General features: G+C 38.3%; 1 pseudogene; it reads right to left on the reverse strand.

Moving 5' to 3' along the window:
• Positions 1-14,719: 14,719 nt before the first annotated feature.
• LOC129893534 (5S ribosomal RNA) lies at positions 14,720-14,839 on the reverse strand (annotated as a pseudogene).
• Between the last annotated feature and the right edge of the window lie 5,318 nt (positions 14,840-20,157).

Raw genomic sequence — 20,157 nt, forward strand, 5'->3', positions numbered from 1 at the left:
TCTTATGGTGTATCTCCTATATGCATGGATCTATTGTTGTCTTCAATGTTTAATCTAAAAATCAATGGTTGCAAACATTGGTTGAACTCTCTAATTCCACTTTTGCTTGAAAAATCAAAGTGAAGTTGGGTAACTTGAGAAATTAAATCATTGTATTAGAACTACAGATAGTCTAAATCTTATTGATTTCTCATTTAAGGTTTAGAGCGAGAAACAGTCTAAAACCACTCAAGCAATGTTTAATATTTTGTATGGTGAAGTCTTGGGGTTTGAAGGACCCAAGATATCCATTAGTTTGAGAGAATTGTAGATATAGTGTTGACTAAACGCTATCCATGTATTAATTGGTTGTGAATTAGTTGATTATTTCCTATTGAGTTGAAGCTCCATCAAAATTACAGACACTTCTAGTTGTTTCCAAACTTGATAAATATCTCTTTGTGTTACTTAAGTGGTATTGATATTCGTAGTCTTAAATCGAATATCTTGTTACTAATTCCCCCCATTTTAATATTTGTTTTGATAGAACGTACTTGTTAGCCTTGAATTGAAGAACAAATAAAGTGTAATATTCTTTATCAATCCTTGTGGTTAGACCTCGACCCATAAAATTGGCATTATTTTTGCATACAACTGCCTATACTTTAATTGCGAATTATAGTTTAACGTTATAACTAATCAAGCAAATTCATTGCCATTCTCTTCAACTGACTTCACTGCCATGTATCTTTTCTCCTCATCCGACTTTACTTCAATCCAACATTCTTCCTCTGTCGACTTCATTAACATCTTGCTTTCCTCCCTTGTTGACTTCATTACCAACTTTCTTTTTTAGTACACCCCAATGTGGGCCTATTCAATATTATTCAACAACTTCTCATGGCGTGAATACAAGACTTGGCTATAATATTGTGCCCATACCTCATATAAATTCTTCCTCGGATAGTCATATCCGTCTATATGTTAGCTCCTATCCTTTGATTTCATCATAGACTCCAGTTGTATCTCCAGCATCACACATGCCTAGCATATCTAAGTCAATTATTGAATTCTTTGTACCAGCATCACCATATGTCAGTAGTGTTGGTGAAATTAAAAGATTACAAATTACAATTGAAAAATTAAATGAAGAAAATAAAATTTATCTCTCTCTCTTTAGGAAAATTCAAGCCCGCTGCAGCAAATATTTTCACTGGTTCAGTAGTAGTTCTCTTGACTTGTCCCCTCAATGATACAAGAGCCTAATTACAAAGTATAACTCAACAAATTCTGGACAAAAATTGAGTCCAAAGCTCGAACCTCCACTTAGTAAAATAGTAACTTTACTCCAGAGTAGTAGAGGTCTCAGACTTGTGATACGCTCAAATTACACCTCCCTAAAAAGCATAAAGCAACCGTTGATCAAATATAGAACCTAACAAAAATTAGGGTTGATCCCACGAATAATATGGTTTAGACATTAGATTAATCATTTATTATTTGCTTTAGTAATCATTTATTTTCGTAAAGAAAGGGGAAAATATTATAAAAACTAATTAACAAATCAAATAACAAGCATCAATGAATAAAGTAACGGTTTAATGTGAATTAAATCAATATGAAGTGAAACTAGGGTTTTATGTGTTCCCCAAGAATCCTTAACTAAGAAGACTTTTTATTAGTAATCCTTTCCTAGTGTGTTAGGTGTAGAATTAGTAAGTTAATTTCACCTAAGTCCTTAATTCGAAAAATAAGTGAATTTCACTACTTAACTTAATCCGACTACGAGTGTATGCTTTACTAAACCTTATCAATGATCCTAAATTTAGCTATCTCTTGATCCGTTCAAGCTAATTAGATGGATGATTAGCTCAAAATCTCGTTGTTTAATCCCTTTTCCCATCAGTTACCTCCTTGATCCAGAAAGTAAGGGTAAGGCGAGTTCAAACATTGGCCACCATTAAAAAACAATCAAAACAAAGGCAAAAACAATACATGTATGCACACTATTCAAGAATTACTCTTTATTAAGTCTACGTCATTAATTGTTCATGGTTCCCACAACCCTAATTGCAGAATTAGGTCCTCATAACTACGTGATCACAATCAATAATATTTAGGTTAAAAGAAATCATAAACTTACGATGATAATTGTGTGAATCCAAAAATCTTTAATAAAATCTGAACGTAAAATATTGATGACAAAATACAAAATTCAAGAATAAAAGCCTAAAAGTAGTTCAAGCTCTATTCTCAAACTCAAAAACGTACATAAAATAAAATAAACCTAAGTAGTGTATTTATATACAACTAATCCTAATTAAATAAGAATTTGGAAAAATTAGGAAACTTCAAGTAGGTTGAGCTCTACGACTCATTTCTACGGGTCGTAATAACTTTGATGAGTCATAGTCCCAGCTCGTAATCAATAACATTGCACTGAGGAACTCTTCTTTACAACAACAACTTTCTACGGTTCGTAACTCTGAGGAAGACTCATCAAGTAGAGTCATAGGTACAACCCTTACTTCATCATCAGTAACTTCAACTTCGAGTGTGTTATACTACTCGTAGGAATATGAATGAGCCATAGAACTGACTCATCTTCTTCACTTTGCCCTCATTATTTTCACTTCTACTTGACAACCTCACCTGTTGACCCATAAGTCTGAAAACGATTCGTGTACTTCATTCGTATTCTTTAGTTTAACTTTTTTTTCTTTTTTTTAAACGATTGATACCTACGACCCATAGATGTAAGTATGAGTCATAGGATGAACTCGAAAACTTAAAAAAATCCTCAAGACGTAGTGTTGTGCTTCCTCAATTCATTCTCCATGTTACACCCCGTACTTTTGTACCTTGGAACGCGTTCTTAAGTCTCTTGAAAGGCTCTTAAGTTTCTTAACGTTTCCTAAAGTTTCTTAAAGCTTCTAAAAGCTTCTTAAGACTTCTTAAGAACTCTTAAGCTTCTTAAGAGTTGCCATGTGAGATGGATAATCTATAACTCTATCAAACAACTCTAAGGAAAGGAGAATGTGATACCCCATAGTAGAGAAGATTGGAAATAGAGTTATAAGAATCCAGAAGAAATTGGAGACCGAATGATGAGTCATAGGACACGACTTATTTAAGTAAGCTACCAACTTGGTAATCTTACATACTTAAATTACTTGAGTACATACCAAGCTTACGTAGCAAGGATTACATAGGTTCATAAAATAAGACGAGATTACGAACTCACGAGGGAGAAAAGAGAGTGCCATGTGGAAGCATGAGAGTGTGCCATGTGGCACCAGATGGATCAAGGGTGGTGGACCCCGCACATGCCATGTGGCATCCTGTGATTGGAGGAAAGGGGTGTGTTGGCTCAATGAGGGCTTGACACGTGTCACCACTTAGGGATTGACATGTGTCACCACTTAAGGGTTGACACATGTCATCCCCTTAGGTGGCCTATATATATATGTCTTATGACTTATTAAAGTTCCATACTTATCTAGAAAATTCAAGAACAAGAAAGAAGAGAAGAGAATAAACTAGAGAAGAAGAGAGCCACGGTTTTGGAAGGAAAAACAAAATGTGAGATATTCGATTTTGCTCCGTGAATTAATTATCTAGGGTGTACCACGATGTTATGAAGGTGTTAGTAATAAAAATTTATGGTTCTGAGCAGCCCAACCATAAGGGATTCCCTTTCAAATTGGAGTTTATGATGTTGTTATGAGGTCTACTACATGTCTTAAATAAGGTTGGAAGTTGAAAAATTGCATAAGGATACTTGACGTTAGAAACAAACTAAATTGAAGTGGTTATAGCTAAATCAAAGTCGAGTAGTGGGTTATCGTTATGGTACTGCGGGTGCAACTGGTTGGGTTGTGTGTTGCATGGCTTTAAAGTGTTTTAAAAAGGGTGTGGGTGCTGCTGGTTTTAGCCACATGACCCTCCGTTTGGTATGGTTAAAGATTTTGTGAAATAAAGATTAAAAACTCTATTTTCGTATCGTAGTTTTGAGCTAGTGTTTAGAGTTGTATTGTGTAATATTGAGGTGATTTACTTGTATATATGCTGGTTTTTGTTGTTGTTGGTATGGTTGTTGACACTGTTGCCAAGTTGAAACCTCGGGGATGTTGAAGTTATAGGGGAAATGCTGCCCGGTTTTTGGTAGCATCGGAACTAGTAAGAACTAGTCGAGGGTAATGGATAAGGAAATGACTCCTATTAGTACTTGGTTGTATATTGGGATATTGGAAAGTGAAAGGCTATTATATTAGTATTAATTTCATATCAAATAGGTTAAGTAGGTATCAAGGCAAGCCGGATTTCAATTAATCCCAAAAAAGGTATGTGAAGCTTTCTTTTGGCATGTATTTGGCATAAGTATGTGAAGATTTCTCTTGGCATGTCTTTGGCATAAGTATGTGAAGCTTTCTTTTGCCATGTCTTAGCCTTATGTGATTGATATACAAAATATGGGGATAATTCCATTCATATAACCCCAAGTATGACACTATTCTGGTCCTCGGACGATAGGTTAATCTTCTTACATTGTCGAGTCTCTGATAATGATTTAGATTGTATATGGTTACTTACTACTTGATTCGTGTATACTTTGATACATCTTTCACCGAGTCCCGGGCCGGCTATAATATAATTATTATTATATGATATGTGGATCGGACCGAACGCTCCTTGTTATTACTATATGATATGTGGATCGGATCGAATGTTCCTCGGCATTACTATATGATATGTGGATCAGACCGAATGTTCCTCGGCATTACTATATGATATGTGGATCTAGCCGTCGTTCCTCGGCATTATTATACGATGTACGGATCAGGCCATATGTTCCTCGGCATTTACTTACTATATACATGGATCGGTCTGTACGTTCCATAGCGCTAATAATATATATGTGCATATGATGACAGAATAATGTAGATGGTACACCGATTCCTCAAAATGGGCCGGGCACAGTACGTGATGGTAATATGTATGACTTTCTTTTATACGATGTAAGTACAGTAAATGGTTAAATATTATACTTGCCCCCTTCATCCCTATGCCAACTGTAATTTCCTTATGATGTTTATGCTTTACATACTCAGTACATATGTCGTACTGACCCTCTCCTTTCTCGGAGGGGATGCATTTATGCCCGTAGGTACAGATACACATTTGGGGATCCGTCAGCGTAGGAGTTTCACTAAGTAGTTTAGAAGCGCTCCATTATATCGGAGCCTAATTTTGGTATTAACCCTCGATATATATATTTATTTGTTCATGGGTATGGCGGGGGCCCTGTCCCGCCTTTTGTAATTGTTCTTACTCTTAGAGGTCTGTGGACATGTATGTGGGTTGTGTATGGGTTGTATATGTGTGTGTATAGTGGTGCCTATAAGACTTAAGTTTTAGGACGTTCCCTTTGTTATGGCAGCCTCGTCGGCTTATAGATTGTGTTTCCTTATGCTGTTTGTTGGTACGTTATAACTCAAATAGGAGATAAGGTTACTTATAATTACCAAGGGAACACCCGAGTGTTCAGTTTGGTCACCCATCACGACCTATGGGGTTGGGTCGTGACAAAAGTGGTAGCAAAGCGGTTCTTCCTCGGAATGTCTACAGACCGTGTCTAGTAGAGTCTTGTTTATCGGTGTGTTGTACACCACATCTATTAACAGGAAGCTACAGGGAATTTAAGATATTTTCCTCCTTTCTTGTCTTAGATCATGCGATAGAGCTACGTTCTTAGGATGACCTTTCACTAACCTACCATTATATTTGCAGTAATGCCTCCTAGGAAAGCAACAACCACCCAGAAGGGCAAGTCGATAGTGGGAGAAACCAGTCAGACCCCAAGGGATACTAGGGCTCACGCCCAGTCTATGCCAAGGATTGTACCTCAGTCAGCGAGTTCTACTACGATGCTACCTCTAGAGGAGTTTGGGGCAGCAATGGCTGTAGGTCCTGAAGCTCCAGTACCGAAGCCTCCAGCCCACAGCAAGGGGCAAAAGATAAAGCTATGAGAGACGTAGTGCAGTTGCTGACCGAATTGATGGCTGGGCAGGTTCGGAGACATGGGTTGAATGATGCCAATAAGCATGGTAGTCAAATGGTTTGCGACTTCCTGGCTTGTAATCCCCCTAGAGTTTTACTGGTCGAAACCTGCAGAAGACCCACACGAATTGATTCGGCAAACGCAATGTATATTGCTGGTCATTAGGGCCTTAGAGACTGAGTCAATTGAATTGACTTCATATTGGCTGCATGATGTAGTCGTTAACTAGTATGAGTCTTGGGAATTATCGAGGGGAGAGTAGCCAGAGTTGATAAATTTCTACAATTGAAGTAGAATTGTCGGAGTATTCGAGATTATAACCTTGAGTTTGACTCATTAGCGAGAGATGCACCTACTATTATAGCTGACATGACAGACAGGGTGCATCGCTATGTGACAGGGATGGATCGTTACTTAATCGATAGCTATATGGCGATGGCTTCTCAGCCAAGCATGGATATTGCCCGAGTATAGGCATATGCGCAAGGGGTGGAGGATCGGCATAGAGGGCGTCAGTCCGATCGAGGTTATGATAGAGGCCAGCAGAAGAGAACTAAATCAGCTGGTTATTATGGTGAGTCTTAAGGCGGGAAACCTCAACAGTATAGCAGATATCCTCCTCAGCCAGCCCAGAGTGCACCCTATAGTGTGTAGACAAGAGACTTGATAGCGCAGGAATATACGCGAGTGCCCAGTTCGGGCACCCATCACGGCCTATGGGGAAAAAAGTAATTGACAATATTGGGAGTGACAAAGCATGCAGGTAAGAAAAGGTATGAAAGAGATATGTTGAGTAGGGTAGTGAGCTCGAAATATAAAATTGAAAATTGAAAGGAAAGTAGACAGGAAAGTGTAACAAATGCAGTTTGAGTTGGACATATGAGGTAAGTCCAATATTTTTATATGGTTATTGATATTAAAAGCCCTGTGTGGCTGTGATATGAATAAATATATGTTGGCTCTGTGAGGTATTTTTGGTATTTCCTGAGTGCAGGTTTGGGATAGTAAGTAATATAGAGGAAACTCTGCCGAATTTTTTTTGGAAATAGAAAGAGAATGAGATATAAGGTTGTAATGTATCTTGAGAGATCGTATCCACGGTAACAATAAGATCAGACAAAACTAGGAGTAGGACTGACTTTGGGAAATAAGTTCATGGTGGTATGGGTGGTAATTAGAAGGTCAATACTGATATGGTAAGAAGAGTGGTGACAGATATAAGTATCTTCAGACAGCTAGTGAGATATGTAAAATAGAAGGAACCAAAAAACGAAAAGGATTATGCCTACCTTATACAAGTTGTATAAAGGTAGTGGTACAACCTGTGAATATTTATATATGCAAAATAAGACCAAGCAGAGGAGTACATAAAGAAAAGGGGGTTATGATATTTTGGATATAATATAGACAAGTACAAAAAGAAGTTCCACCAAATTACAAAAAAGACATGGCCATGGCTGAACTAAAGAGTTACCCCGATATGTTTGTAAGATAAAAAAGGAGAGGGCAAGGCAAAACATGAAGACTAGCGACATGATGCTAAGGTAAATCTTGGGCTAGGTTGAGTGCCGTCGCACATTATGGAAAGCATTGAAATGTATTGGGTGATAGAAGGGGTAGCATGGAAGAATTCTAATTAACGATGAAGTAATGACACGAGAGTATGTACCTAGAGTGTTATAAGTTGGGTTAAGGTTGTTGTAAAAGGGATTGAGCAAAACGAGCCGGATTAGCTGAGTACCAACGGACGACGCACTTGTGTGCCACAGTTCTTCAATAAAATACCAGCTAGTGACAAGTAAAATATAGAACGGCTATGAGGGTCATTGTGTGGGGGAACTTCGACACCGCTTGGTAGCAGAACAAAACCCAAAAAGGTAAGGGTACCATTTGATGTAATCTAATGGAGGCAAGAAGTAATACATGAGGTCGAAGATTCCACAATACAACCTGGGCTACAAGACTCACTTTGCACTCCATGGATAGATGATTCTATATGAAATGTTATCCGCAGATTAACAATATCAACCCATATTCCTTCAATCAAGGACTACCTGTTCAGCCGAGATGATGTGAATTTATAGGTCGAGAGGGTGGTGAGACATTACGGAGTTCTCATAGTTGGTGTCTAGGATGAAGGAGCCTAATTTACAGCTAACTACTAAAGATTAGTCCACGAAGAGATTGGGAAGACAGATAGGTCTTCGCATACCATTGTACTCTCAGATCAAGTGACAGATCACGCTTACTAGCTAAATGCTAGAGGATATGTCGCGGGCCTATACGATTGACTTCAAAGGTATGTAGGACAATTGCCTACTATCTATCAAGATTACTTATGATACTAACTATTATTCTAGTATCCAAATGACCCCATATGAGACTTTGTAGGGTAGACAGTATAGGTCACAAATTAGTTAGTTGATATTCGTAAAACATGACTAATGGGCTCGGACATGGTCCAATAAGTTGTATAGAAGGTGAAGCTCATTCAGGAGAGGTTATTAGCCGCCCAAAATTGACAGAAGTCATACGTAGGTAATCGATGTCGACTTTTATCATTTCAAGTTAATGATTGGGCATTTCTGAAGGTACCACCCACAAAGAAAGTAATGAGATCCAGCAGGAAAGAGGACCTTAGTCCCAGATACATTGGCTGTATCAGATCCTCCGCCGAATAAGCAAGGTTGCCTATGTGTTATACCCTACACTCCAGAGCTTAGAATGTCTCTTAATCTTCTTAGCAGTTGCTATGTGAGTCGGATAATCTACAATGCTATGAAACAACTCCAAGGAAGAGAGAATGTGATACCCCATAGTAGGGAAGGTTGGAAATAGGGTTATGAGAAGTAGTAAGAAGTTGGAGGCCAAGTAAGGAGTCGTAGGACTCGACTTACCTACGTAAGCTACAAACTTAGAAGTCCTACACACTTAAGATACTTGAGTACACGTCGAGCTTAAGTATCAAGGAGTGCATAGGCTCTTGAAGTAAGACGAGATTATGAGCTCACGAAAGAGAAATAAGGAAACGACGCGCCTACTCGAAGCAAGTAGGTGATGCACCTACTTGGACCAGTAGGTGATGCACCTACTTAGGGTCAAGTAGGTGATGCAGCAGCTTGGGGTGGACCCCACTGCCACATGACAGCATGTGATTGGCCACATGGGTTGAGGTGGCACCCTAGGAGGCTGCCACATGTCATCTTAGGGGGATGCCAGGAACCTTCTAAAGAGGTATATATATATATATATATGTGTTAAGTGACTTTTAGTCACATTTTCCATCCAAATCTCTAGCAAAATAAAGAAAAAAACGTGCAGAACACAAGGAACAAGGCAGCCACAATTTTGAGAAATTAAAGGTAAGTTTTTGAATTTTTCTTCGTAAATTAATTATTTACGGTGTTACTCAACCACATGGAGATGTATAGATGTGTCTTACGATGTCTAAGGAATTAATTCTTCAGCTTTACACCTAGAAGAGGGTGAAAGAACAAAGAGAAAAATGTTAAGACCTAGTTAACAAACCCGTTTTTGAATGGGACTATTATTAGTAATATTAGTATAACTTCTTTTGTACAGGTCCATTTCAAGTGATTAAATATGTTTTGGAAATATATTTCATAGGTCTATAACTTTAACTTTTTTAAAATCCACTTTTGTTTTTATCTACTCAAAAAAGGGTGATGAAGTATAAAGGAGGCACTACCCAGATTTTTGTTTTGGACATCTTACTCGGACTGCTGTTTGTATTTTGGGCATATCTTTTTGTACAAAATTTATGTAGGGGTGATTTGAAATTGTATGCGACCCTAAGATACATGTATATAAATTTCATATGGACATAGAGCTTGTTTCCCTCAATTACCCTTCAAAACGAAGTGAGAAGGCAAGACAGTAAGCTGTCCAAAATTCACGTTTTGATAGTTTTGAGTGAGTTGTTTGGGGTTTGTGTTGTGTAATGTTGGTGTGAATTGCTTTTATATTTGTTGTAGGTTATTGTTTTTGGTTGGCTGTAGTTATTAGGGGTGTGATTGAAAATTCGAATAGGGCATATTATAAGGGAGGTGCTGCCCGATTTTCGTTAACGCCTTAACTAATTAAAGAACTAGTCGAGGAAACGAACAAGGAAATAGATTCTATGAATACTAAGTTGCAACTGAAGGTGCTGGAAATTCAAGAGTGGTTGATATTCATATTACTTCCATGTTGAATAGGTTCAAAGGATGAGGAGGCGAATGTGACAAAGAGTGACTCGTACAAGGTATGTGAAGCTTTCTCTTAGCATATTTTTGGCATAGTGCATAAAGCTATCTTCCTTTCATGTTGGCATGTCTTAGCCTATGGTGGATTGTGGATGAAATATGGGGATAATTCCATTCCCAGAACTCTAAGTATTCCTCATAATTCGTGTCCACTGCTTAGTATTGGAACTCCTACAAGAATTGAGTATTGCCTATTAAGGCTTCTACATGTTAGAAAGTAGTGTGTGGAAAACTATCTCTTCCCTCTCTTGATATGTACTTGGCATGAAAATGAGGTTATGATGCCATGATTGTTCACCGATCCCCAGGATAGGCGGGGTACGAGATATATATATAATGACCACCCAAAGGAAAGTACAGACTATATAGAGTTTACTCTCTTTCTTTTTCTGGCATGTCTTAGTTGTAAGTTAAATATGATGTGAGCTCTGGAGTAACTCCATTCTTAACATCTCCTATTTACTTTTGAATATCGAACTCTGATAGTAGTTGAACTATTTCCCTGGAAACTCCTATATGTTAAAGAGATACCAAATGTACAGGCTCCTAGTCTTTAAAACTATACAAGACTAAGTGTTTTGATTCCATAAAACATTTGTCCCTATGTTAATACATGTCTAGGTTTCTCGAGATTACTTTTGAGACAACCCATAATGGCATTTAGAGGACACTCGAGATGGTTACACTATTACTCGGGTCCTCAAACAAAAGCTTAACTTTCTTATTTTGTCGAGTCTCTGATAATGATTTAAATTGCATATAGTTACTCACTACTCTACTCGTGTATACTGTAACCCTTCTTTCACCGAGTCCTGGGCTGGGTACATTGTCATGCACAATTCACTATATTATCCACCGAGCCCCTCACTAGAGGGCCGGGTATATATGTATATATATGATGATGTGTTTTCATAAGGTAGTGATGGCACTGGTGCCATGATGGTTGTACAAAGGTGATTCATCGTACCCCCGAGAGGGTCGTCTATATGATATGATTTGAACATGCATGCTTTTGTAATTCACAAAGTAGAGGTACAGGTTTCTGACTTGATAATTTGTTCCCCTGCTTCTCTATTTCAGATATACCCCATTGTAATATGTTATGGTTTACATACTCAGTATATATTTCGTACTGACCCCCTTTCTTCACGGGGGCTGCATTTTATGCCCGCAGGTATAGGTACAGGTTTTAGGAGTCCGTCAGCTTAGGATTCCACTCTGCTCAGTAGGAAGAGGCTCCATTGTATCGGAGCCTAGTTGTTGGCACTGGCCATTGATGTGTAGTATTGTTTTGTTATTCAGGGGTATGGCGGGGGCCCTGTCCCACTATATGTTGTTATTAATATTGTTAGAGGTCTGTAGACATGTATATGTGGGTTGTATATGTCAGTTTGGTTCAGCTGGGTCTATACGATATATTGTAAGGGTTGTTATATTATGGCAGCCTTATTGGCTTGCATGCCCTTTTATTTTATGATACAAATAGAAGAGGCTATTGACATATAAAATGTTATGACCCATGGTAGTACTCGTGTACGTATTATGTTATTGTAGTCCGGTTTGACTACACTTGATTCATTTGTATGGCATGTTTATAATTCGATATGACCACCGCTGATAGATATATATACGAGGGAGGGGGGGTCCAGGTCGGACCCCTGTCGCAGCCTATGGGGTTGGGTCATGACAGAAGTTGTAGTGGAGCAGTTTGTCCTAGGATTATCTGCAGACCGTGTCTAGTAGAGTCTTGGTTATTGATGTGTTGCGCGCCACATTTATAAACAGGAAGATACAGGAAATTTAGGATGTTACCTTTATTTTACATCTGAGATTGTGCTATAGATCCGATTCATAGGAAAATTCCTTATACTAACCTTGGATCTTAACAGAAGGACAACACCAATAGAGGGAAGTAATTGACGATATGGGAAGTTACGAAGCACGCAAGTAAGTAAAGTAAAGGCACAAAAGATATCTGTTGTGTAAGGTATTGACATGTGATTGAAATATAAAGTCAAAAACTAAAGGGAAAAGTAGACGCGAAAATGCAACAGATGCAGGTTGAAGTTGGACATACGAGGTAAGTCTAGTATTTTTATATTATTATTGACATTGAAAGCCCTGTGTGGCTGTAATATGAGATATTGAAAGCCCTGTGCGGCTGTGATATGATACGAATATATATGTGTTCGCCCTATTAGGCATTGTTGGTATTTTCTGCATGTAGGTTTGGGATAAGTAAGAAATATAGAGGAAACTCTGCCAAAATTTTCCCAAAACAAGAAAAAGGAGATGAAATATAGCTTTATAACATGTCTTGTAAATTGATACTGAGTACCCATATTATGCCAAATTAAAGTTATAAGAGGTACTCTTCATGTCGTCAATAAGGGATACCCTTTTTACTTAAGGAAGTTTATTATGGAGAAATAAAAGTATGTCTGAGCAGTACAGTTCAGACCACAGTATCTCCAACCGTAATTATGTTGTAGAAAAAAAGAGAAGCTCAGGTATAAAGGTAAGATGTCCAGTAATTGAGCTTCACTCATTTTGAAAGTACCAAGCCCCCAACTCCTAATTGTAAATTAGATAAGTTGTTCATAATTCGAGGATAAACCCAGAAGAAGACTAGGTAGGTCAAGTATTAAAAGAAGTATTGTGATGTTTAAGAGATTCTAGTTTCTTCAAACAATGATTGGAAAATGGTTTACGATAATAGTTTATAGTCCTCCATCGACTAGTTAGGGAAAGAGCTTCGAAGAAGCACCATAAAGAGATGTTAGGAATGGGGTGATACAATTATATAGGGATAAAGTAGGACCACTAGTAAGGCGAACTTAGTATACGTTGACTAAGTTAAAAGCGTACGTTGAGTATGCAGTAAGAGCATGGAGCTTAAGATACAAAGAAATGACGCGTGTAGACAACGTCGCACTAAAAATAGTGGAACCCTTAAGGGACGAGGATGGAAAAATTAAGGAATAATTGGTGTAACCCACATTCACCCCAAGGAATAAAAGGCGCAACTTTCATTCATCTCAAGAAACAAAGGATATAGGTTGGGAAACCCACTACTCCAAGAGAACATGGGACAATGAATGCCGGAATACAAATGTTGCCTAATTAAAAGAAAAATTAGAATTGCTACAAGTGTATATTAACTTTTTATAAAGATAAGTAGAATGTGGCCTCAGACGAGTTGTTCTATGGGTCCCATTACTTAAGTACAGATTAATAGATAAGGTGTCGCACTATGTATGAAAAGGGTTCTCAATGCTTCATAATTTAGCCAACGTTCCGTACCTGGATAATCAGGTTGGGAAAAAAATTAATGTAGAAAGACGGGGATATGATACAGTACCAAGTACATTGGGGAAGGAGACTCGATGAAATTGAGACTGGACATAGAGCAAGGTATAAGAGGATAAAGTTATAAGTACCCTCTAAAGGGGGGAATCAAGCTAGAAAACTACAAAGGGTAAGATAGAGGCAATTGATGTGGCATCATTTTTGAGATAGATGCTTAAACTTCAATAAGATCCTTTATTGAACCAAGTTAGAAGGATCTGGAAGTCGTCAATAATTGGATAGAAGTTAGAATGCTATTAAGGATAGTGTTAAGAAGTTTCCCGCAAGACCTGGAATAACATAACGCTAGAAGGTGGGTACGTATAAAAGAAAAAGAATATAGCAATAAAAGGATATCGAATAACTCAAGGGACACTACAAAAGATAATGACAGCATGCTAGACCAAAAGCCAAAATATTAGCTATAGAGTTGGTCGCAAATGATATTATGATAGATGTATAACCAAGGACAAAAGAATAGAAAGCCTCTTGTGGTAGGAAAAGAGAAGAACACACAGTTAATAAGGGAAAGGAAAGAAGTGCGACAAGGTGAGACCTAGCGAGATGACGCTAGGATATTTCTCAGGTTAAGTTGAGCACCTTCTCACAATTTCATAAAGGTAAAGGAAGACACGAGATAACAACAATAAAGTGTTACCAACTGGGGTAAGGAATTTGTAAAATTATTTAAGTAAGACGGGCAGAACTAGTTGGGTACTACAAGATGGCGAGCTCATATGCCAAACTTCTTCGGGACTATACCAACTGAGGATAGACGGAACTCAAAGTGTCTCTAAAGGTCACTATATGAACAAACTTTAGCGCTACCCAGTAGCCCACCCTAATGAATAGATGCATAAAAAAAGGGGTGAATACAATAGGAGAAGTTAAGTCAAAGTGACAAAAAAAGGTGGACATGGTCATAGTGGAACTAAAGATCTACCCCGATACTGGTTGCAAGATAACAGAGGAAAGGACAAGGCAAAACATAAAGACTCCCGAGACAACGGTGAGGTAAATCTGGAGCTTAGTTGAGTACCCCGCACATTAGTGCAAGGACTACAATAAAACGCGACACAAAGAGTTTCCAGGGAGGTCACCCATCCCAGTATTAGTCTTGTCCAAGCACGCTTAACTTCTAAATTCTGGTGGAATTTAGTGCAATAGTGCGGGTGTGGTCGCGCGAGATGGAAAAATCTGAACTAGCGGCGGAGAAACGACATTAGATTATGTACTTGGAGTACTATAAGTTACGTTGAGGGTATTATAAAAAGGACTTAAGAAAGACAAGAAGGATTAGCTAATTGCTAACCGACGATGCACTTGAATGCCACAGTTCTTCAACATAGTACCAATTAATGAGAGGTAAACCACATAATGGCTATATGGGCCAGTGGACGAAGGAATTTTGACACCACTTGGCAGCCAACTCTGAGGGAAAAAAAGCAAAACCCAAAAGGTAAGCATACCAGTTGATGTAATTTACTAAACATAGGAAGTAATACACGAGGTCGAAAATTCCACAATATGACCATGGCTACAAGACTCACTTCGCACTCCGTCGACAATTAACTTTGGAGGGAATGTTACCTAGGGATTAATGATATTAGACCATGCTCCTTCAATCAAAGGCTACCTACTCAACCGAGAAGGTATAAAATTATAGCGTAAAAGAGTGGTATGACCTTACGGAGTCCCCATAGCTATTATCCCAGATAAAGAAGCCCAAGTTACAGCTAACTACCGAGATCAGTATGCGAAGCAACTGGGAAGACACATAAGTCTTCGTACTCTACTTTACCTCCAACCTGATGAACAGGCTAAAATGTACAATTTAAATGCCAGAAGATATGTCATGAGCTGGTGTTGTTAAATTCAAAGATAGTTGGGATGATTATCTATCACTTATCAAGTTCCCTATAATAATAACTACTACTCTAGTATCCCAATGGCCCCATACAAGACTGGTAGAGCAAGACGTGTAAGTCCCCTATTGGATGGGTCAATGTTAGAAAGACTAAGCTAAAAGTCCTCAACATAATTGAGCAAGATAAGGATTAGCATCCCAGAGTTGAAAAAAATGATATACAGATAGTCAACACCGACAGTCAGAATATAAATTGATGATTAGGTATTCGTAACAGGGTCACCCAGAAAGGGAGTAATAAGATTCGGTGAGAAAAGGAAACTTAGCCAAAAATATATTAGACTATATCAAGTTGCTCGTAAGGTGGGCAAAGTGGCTGGTAAGTTGAGCTTACCACCTTATTTGGAAACTATACGCCCAGTCCATCAGATAGGGATGCTTTGCAAGGGTACTGACGAGCCACCCAGGGTATGTTCCATAGATGATGTCTAGGAAATGGAATCGCTCAAGGAACAACCTATCGCTATCTTAGATTGGCAAACTGGAAGATTGCATACTAAAGACGTGCCTTCCGTCAAGATACCATGGCAAAACCAAAACCAGAAAAGGGGATGACCTGAGAAATTGAGGACATAAAACACAAGTATTCGTACCCATTCCTGATGTCTACATGTAACCCCAACTCCTAAACCTCATATATTAATTACTTGGATGAAGATATGTGTGATCACAATAGAAAATATTCTCCCTACAATCGGTATAAGGTCTTGAGGGAAGTTTTATTTAACATCCAGAGATGAATGTTCTAAAGGGGGGGAAGGATATTACACCCCACACTCTAGAGCTTGGAATGTCTCTTAAGCTTCTTAGAAATTACTATGTGAGTTGGATAATCTACAATGCTATGAAACAACTCCAAGGAAGAGAGAATGTGATAACCTATAGTAGGGAAGGTTGGAAATAGGGTTATGAGAAGTAGTAAGAAGTTGGAGGCCAAGTAAGGAGTTGTAGGAATCGACTTACCTACGTAAGCTACAAACTTAGAAGTCCTATACACTTAAGCTACTTGAGTACACGTCGAGCTTAATTATCAAGGAGTGCATAGGCTCTTGAAGTAAGACGAGATTATGAGCTCACGAAAGAGAAATAAGGAAACGACGCGCCTACTCGAAGCAAGTAGGTGATGCACCTGCTTGGACCAGTAGGTGATGCACCTACTTAGGGTCAAGTAGGTGATGCAGTAGCTTGGGGTGGACCCCACTGCCACATGGCAGCATGTGATTGGCCACATGGGTTGAGGTGGCACACTAGGAGGATGCCATGTGTCACTCTAGGGGATTCCACATGAGACCTTCTAAAGAGGTGTATATATATGTGTTAAGTGACTCTTAGTAACATTTTCCATCCAAATCTCCAGCTAAAATAAAGAAACAAAATGTGAAGAACACAAGGAACAAGGCAACCATAATTTTGGGAAATTAAAGGTAAGTTTTTTAATATTTCTCCATTAATTAATTATCTACGGTGTTCCTCAACCACATGGATATGTATATATGTGTCTTATGATGTCTACGGAATTAATTATTAAACTTTACACCTAAAAGAGGGTGAAAGAACAAAGAGAGAAAACGTTAAGAGCTAGTTAACAAACCCATTTTTAAATGAGACTATTATTACTAATATTAGTATAACTTCTTGTGTACAGCTTCGTTTAGGGTGATTTAATATTTTTTGGAAATATATTTCATATTTATATAACTTTCATTTAGCCTTTAAAATCCAGTTTTCCTTTTATCTGCTCGAAAAAGGGTGATGAAGTATAGAGGAGGTACTACCCAGATTTTGGTTTTAGACATCTTACAGAGACTGCTGTTGGTATTTTGGGCATATCTTTTTGTAAAGAATTGATGTAGGGGTCATTTGAAATTGTATGCGACCCTAAGGAACATGTATATAACTTTCATGGAGGATATAAAGCTTGTTTCCCTCAATTACCCTTTCGAAATGAAGCGAGAAGGTAAGACAGTAAGCTGTCCAGAATTCACATTTTGATAGTTTTGAGTGAGTTGTTTGGGGTTTGTATTATGTAATATTGGTGTGAATTGCTTGTATATATGTTGCAGGTTGTTGTTTTTGGTTGGCTGTAGGTATTAGGGGTGTGATTGGAAATTTGGATAGGGCATATTATAGGGGAGATGCGGCCTAATTTTCGTTAACGCCTTAACTAATTAAAGAACTAGTCGAGGAAACGAACAAGGAAATATATTCCATGAATACTAAGGTGCTACTGAAGATGCTGGAAAGTCAAGAGTGGTTTATATTCGTATTACTTCCATGTTGAATAGGTTGAAAGGACGATGAGGCAAACGTGACAAAGAGTGACTCATACGAGGTATGTGAAGATTTTTCTTGGCATGTTTTTGGCATAGTGCGTAAAGCTATCTTTCTTTCTTGTTGGCATGTCTTAGCCTAAGGTGGATTGTGGATGAAATATGGGGATAATTCCATTCCAGAACTCTAAGTATGCCTCATAATCCATGTCCACTGCTTAGTATTGGAACTCCTGCAAGAATTGAGTATTGCCTATTAAGGCTTCAACATGTTAGAAAGTAGTGTGTGGAAAACTATCTCTTCCTTCTCTTGATATGTACTTGGCATGAAAATGAGGTTATGATGCCATGATTATTCATCGAGCCCCAGGATGGGCCAGGTACGAGATATGTATATAATGACCACCCGAAGGAAAGTACAGACTATATAGAGTTTACTCTCTTTCTTTTCTGGCATGTCTTAGTAGTAAGTTAAATATGATGTGAGCTTCGGAGTAACTCCATTCTTAACATCTCTTATTTACTTTTGAATATCGAACTCTGATAGTAGTTGAACTATTTCCCTGGAAACTTCTATATGTTAAAGAGGTACTGTACCAAATGTACAAGCTACAAGTCTTAAAAACTATACGAGACTAAGTGTTTTGATTCCATAAATGATTTATACCTATGTTAATATATGTCTAGGGTCCCCGAGATTACTTTTGAGATAGGTTATAATGGCATTTAGAGGACACTCGAGATGACTACACCGTTACTCGGGTCCTCAAACAAAAGCTTAATTTCTTATTTTGTCGAGTCTTTGATAATGATTTAAATTGCATACAGTTATTCACTACTCTACTCGTATATAATGTAACCCTTCTTTAACCAAGTCCTAGGCCGGGTATGTTATTGTCCACAATTCACTGCATTATCCACCGAGCCCCTCACTAGAGGGCCGGGTATGTATGTATATGTATGATGATATGTTATAATAAGGTGGTGATGGCACTGGTGCCATGGTGGTTGTACAGAGGTGATTCACTGGACCCCTGAAAGGGACGGCTATATGATATGATTTGAATATGCATGCTATTGTAATTCACAAAGTACAAGTATAGGTTTCTAACTTGATAACTTGTTCCCCTATTTCTCTATTTCAGATATACACCCTGTTGTATTATGTTATGTTTTACATACTTAGTACATATGTTGTACTGACCCTTTTTCTTCAGAGGGGCTGTGTTTCATGCCCGTAGGTACAGGTACAGGTTTTGGGAGTCCATCAGCTTAGGATTCTGCTCTGCTCAGCAGGAAGAGTCTTCATTGTATCGAAGCCTAGTTGTTGGCACTGGCTGTTGATGTGTAGTATTGTTTTGTTATTCAGCGGTACGGCGGGGGCCCTATCCCACTATATGTTGTCATTAATATTGTTAGAGGTCTGCAGATATGTAGATATGGGTTGTATATATTAATTTGGTTCAACTGGGTCTATACGATATATTGTACGTGTTGTTATGTTATGGTAGTCTTGTTAGCTTGCATGCCCTTTCATGTTATGATACAAATAAAAGAGGCTACTGGCATATGAAATGTTATGACCCATGGGGGTTCTTATGTACGTATCATATTATTGTAGTCCGATTTGACTACACTTGATTCATATGCATGGCATGTTTATAATTCAATGTGACCAAAGATAATTGATATATATATGGGGGGGTCCAAGTCATACCCCAATCGTGACATATGGGGTTGGGTCATGACAGAAGTGGTCGGACCCTAGTTGCGGTCTATGAGGTTGGGTCATGACACTATGAATTGGACTTATTAGCGAATCTGAAAGCAGTACATGCAGTCTTCCATGTATTAATATTTCGCAAGTGGGTTGGTAATCCAGCCCGAGTATATCCTGTAAAGGATATGCAGGTCACAGAATAGTTATCCTACGAGAAGCAACCTATCTCCATCCTGGATTGGTGGAGTAGGAGATTGTGAACTAAGGATATAGCTTCCATTAAGGTGTTGTGGCGAAAAAAAATCACGAAGAAATGAGAGAAAGTGAAATACAGGTATCCATACCTACCCTTTACTCTACAGGTAATCCCAACATTCGGGACTCTGATACTAATGGCTCGATGAAAGTATATATTATTGCAATGGAACAGAGAAACTCTCCATATAGTCTGTATAAGATCTTGAGGAAGGTTTTGGTTCACATTTAAGGACGAATGTTCTAAAGGGGGAAGGATGTTACACCCCGTACTTTTTTACCTTGGAACGCATTCTTAAGTCTCTTGAAATGCTCTTAAGTTTCATGGAAGG

The sequence above is a fragment of the Solanum dulcamara genome, chromosome 6 (assembly GCF_947179165.1).
Source record: "Solanum dulcamara chromosome 6, daSolDulc1.2, whole genome shotgun sequence".
Taxonomy (NCBI): Eukaryota; Viridiplantae; Streptophyta; class Magnoliopsida; order Solanales; family Solanaceae; genus Solanum; species Solanum dulcamara.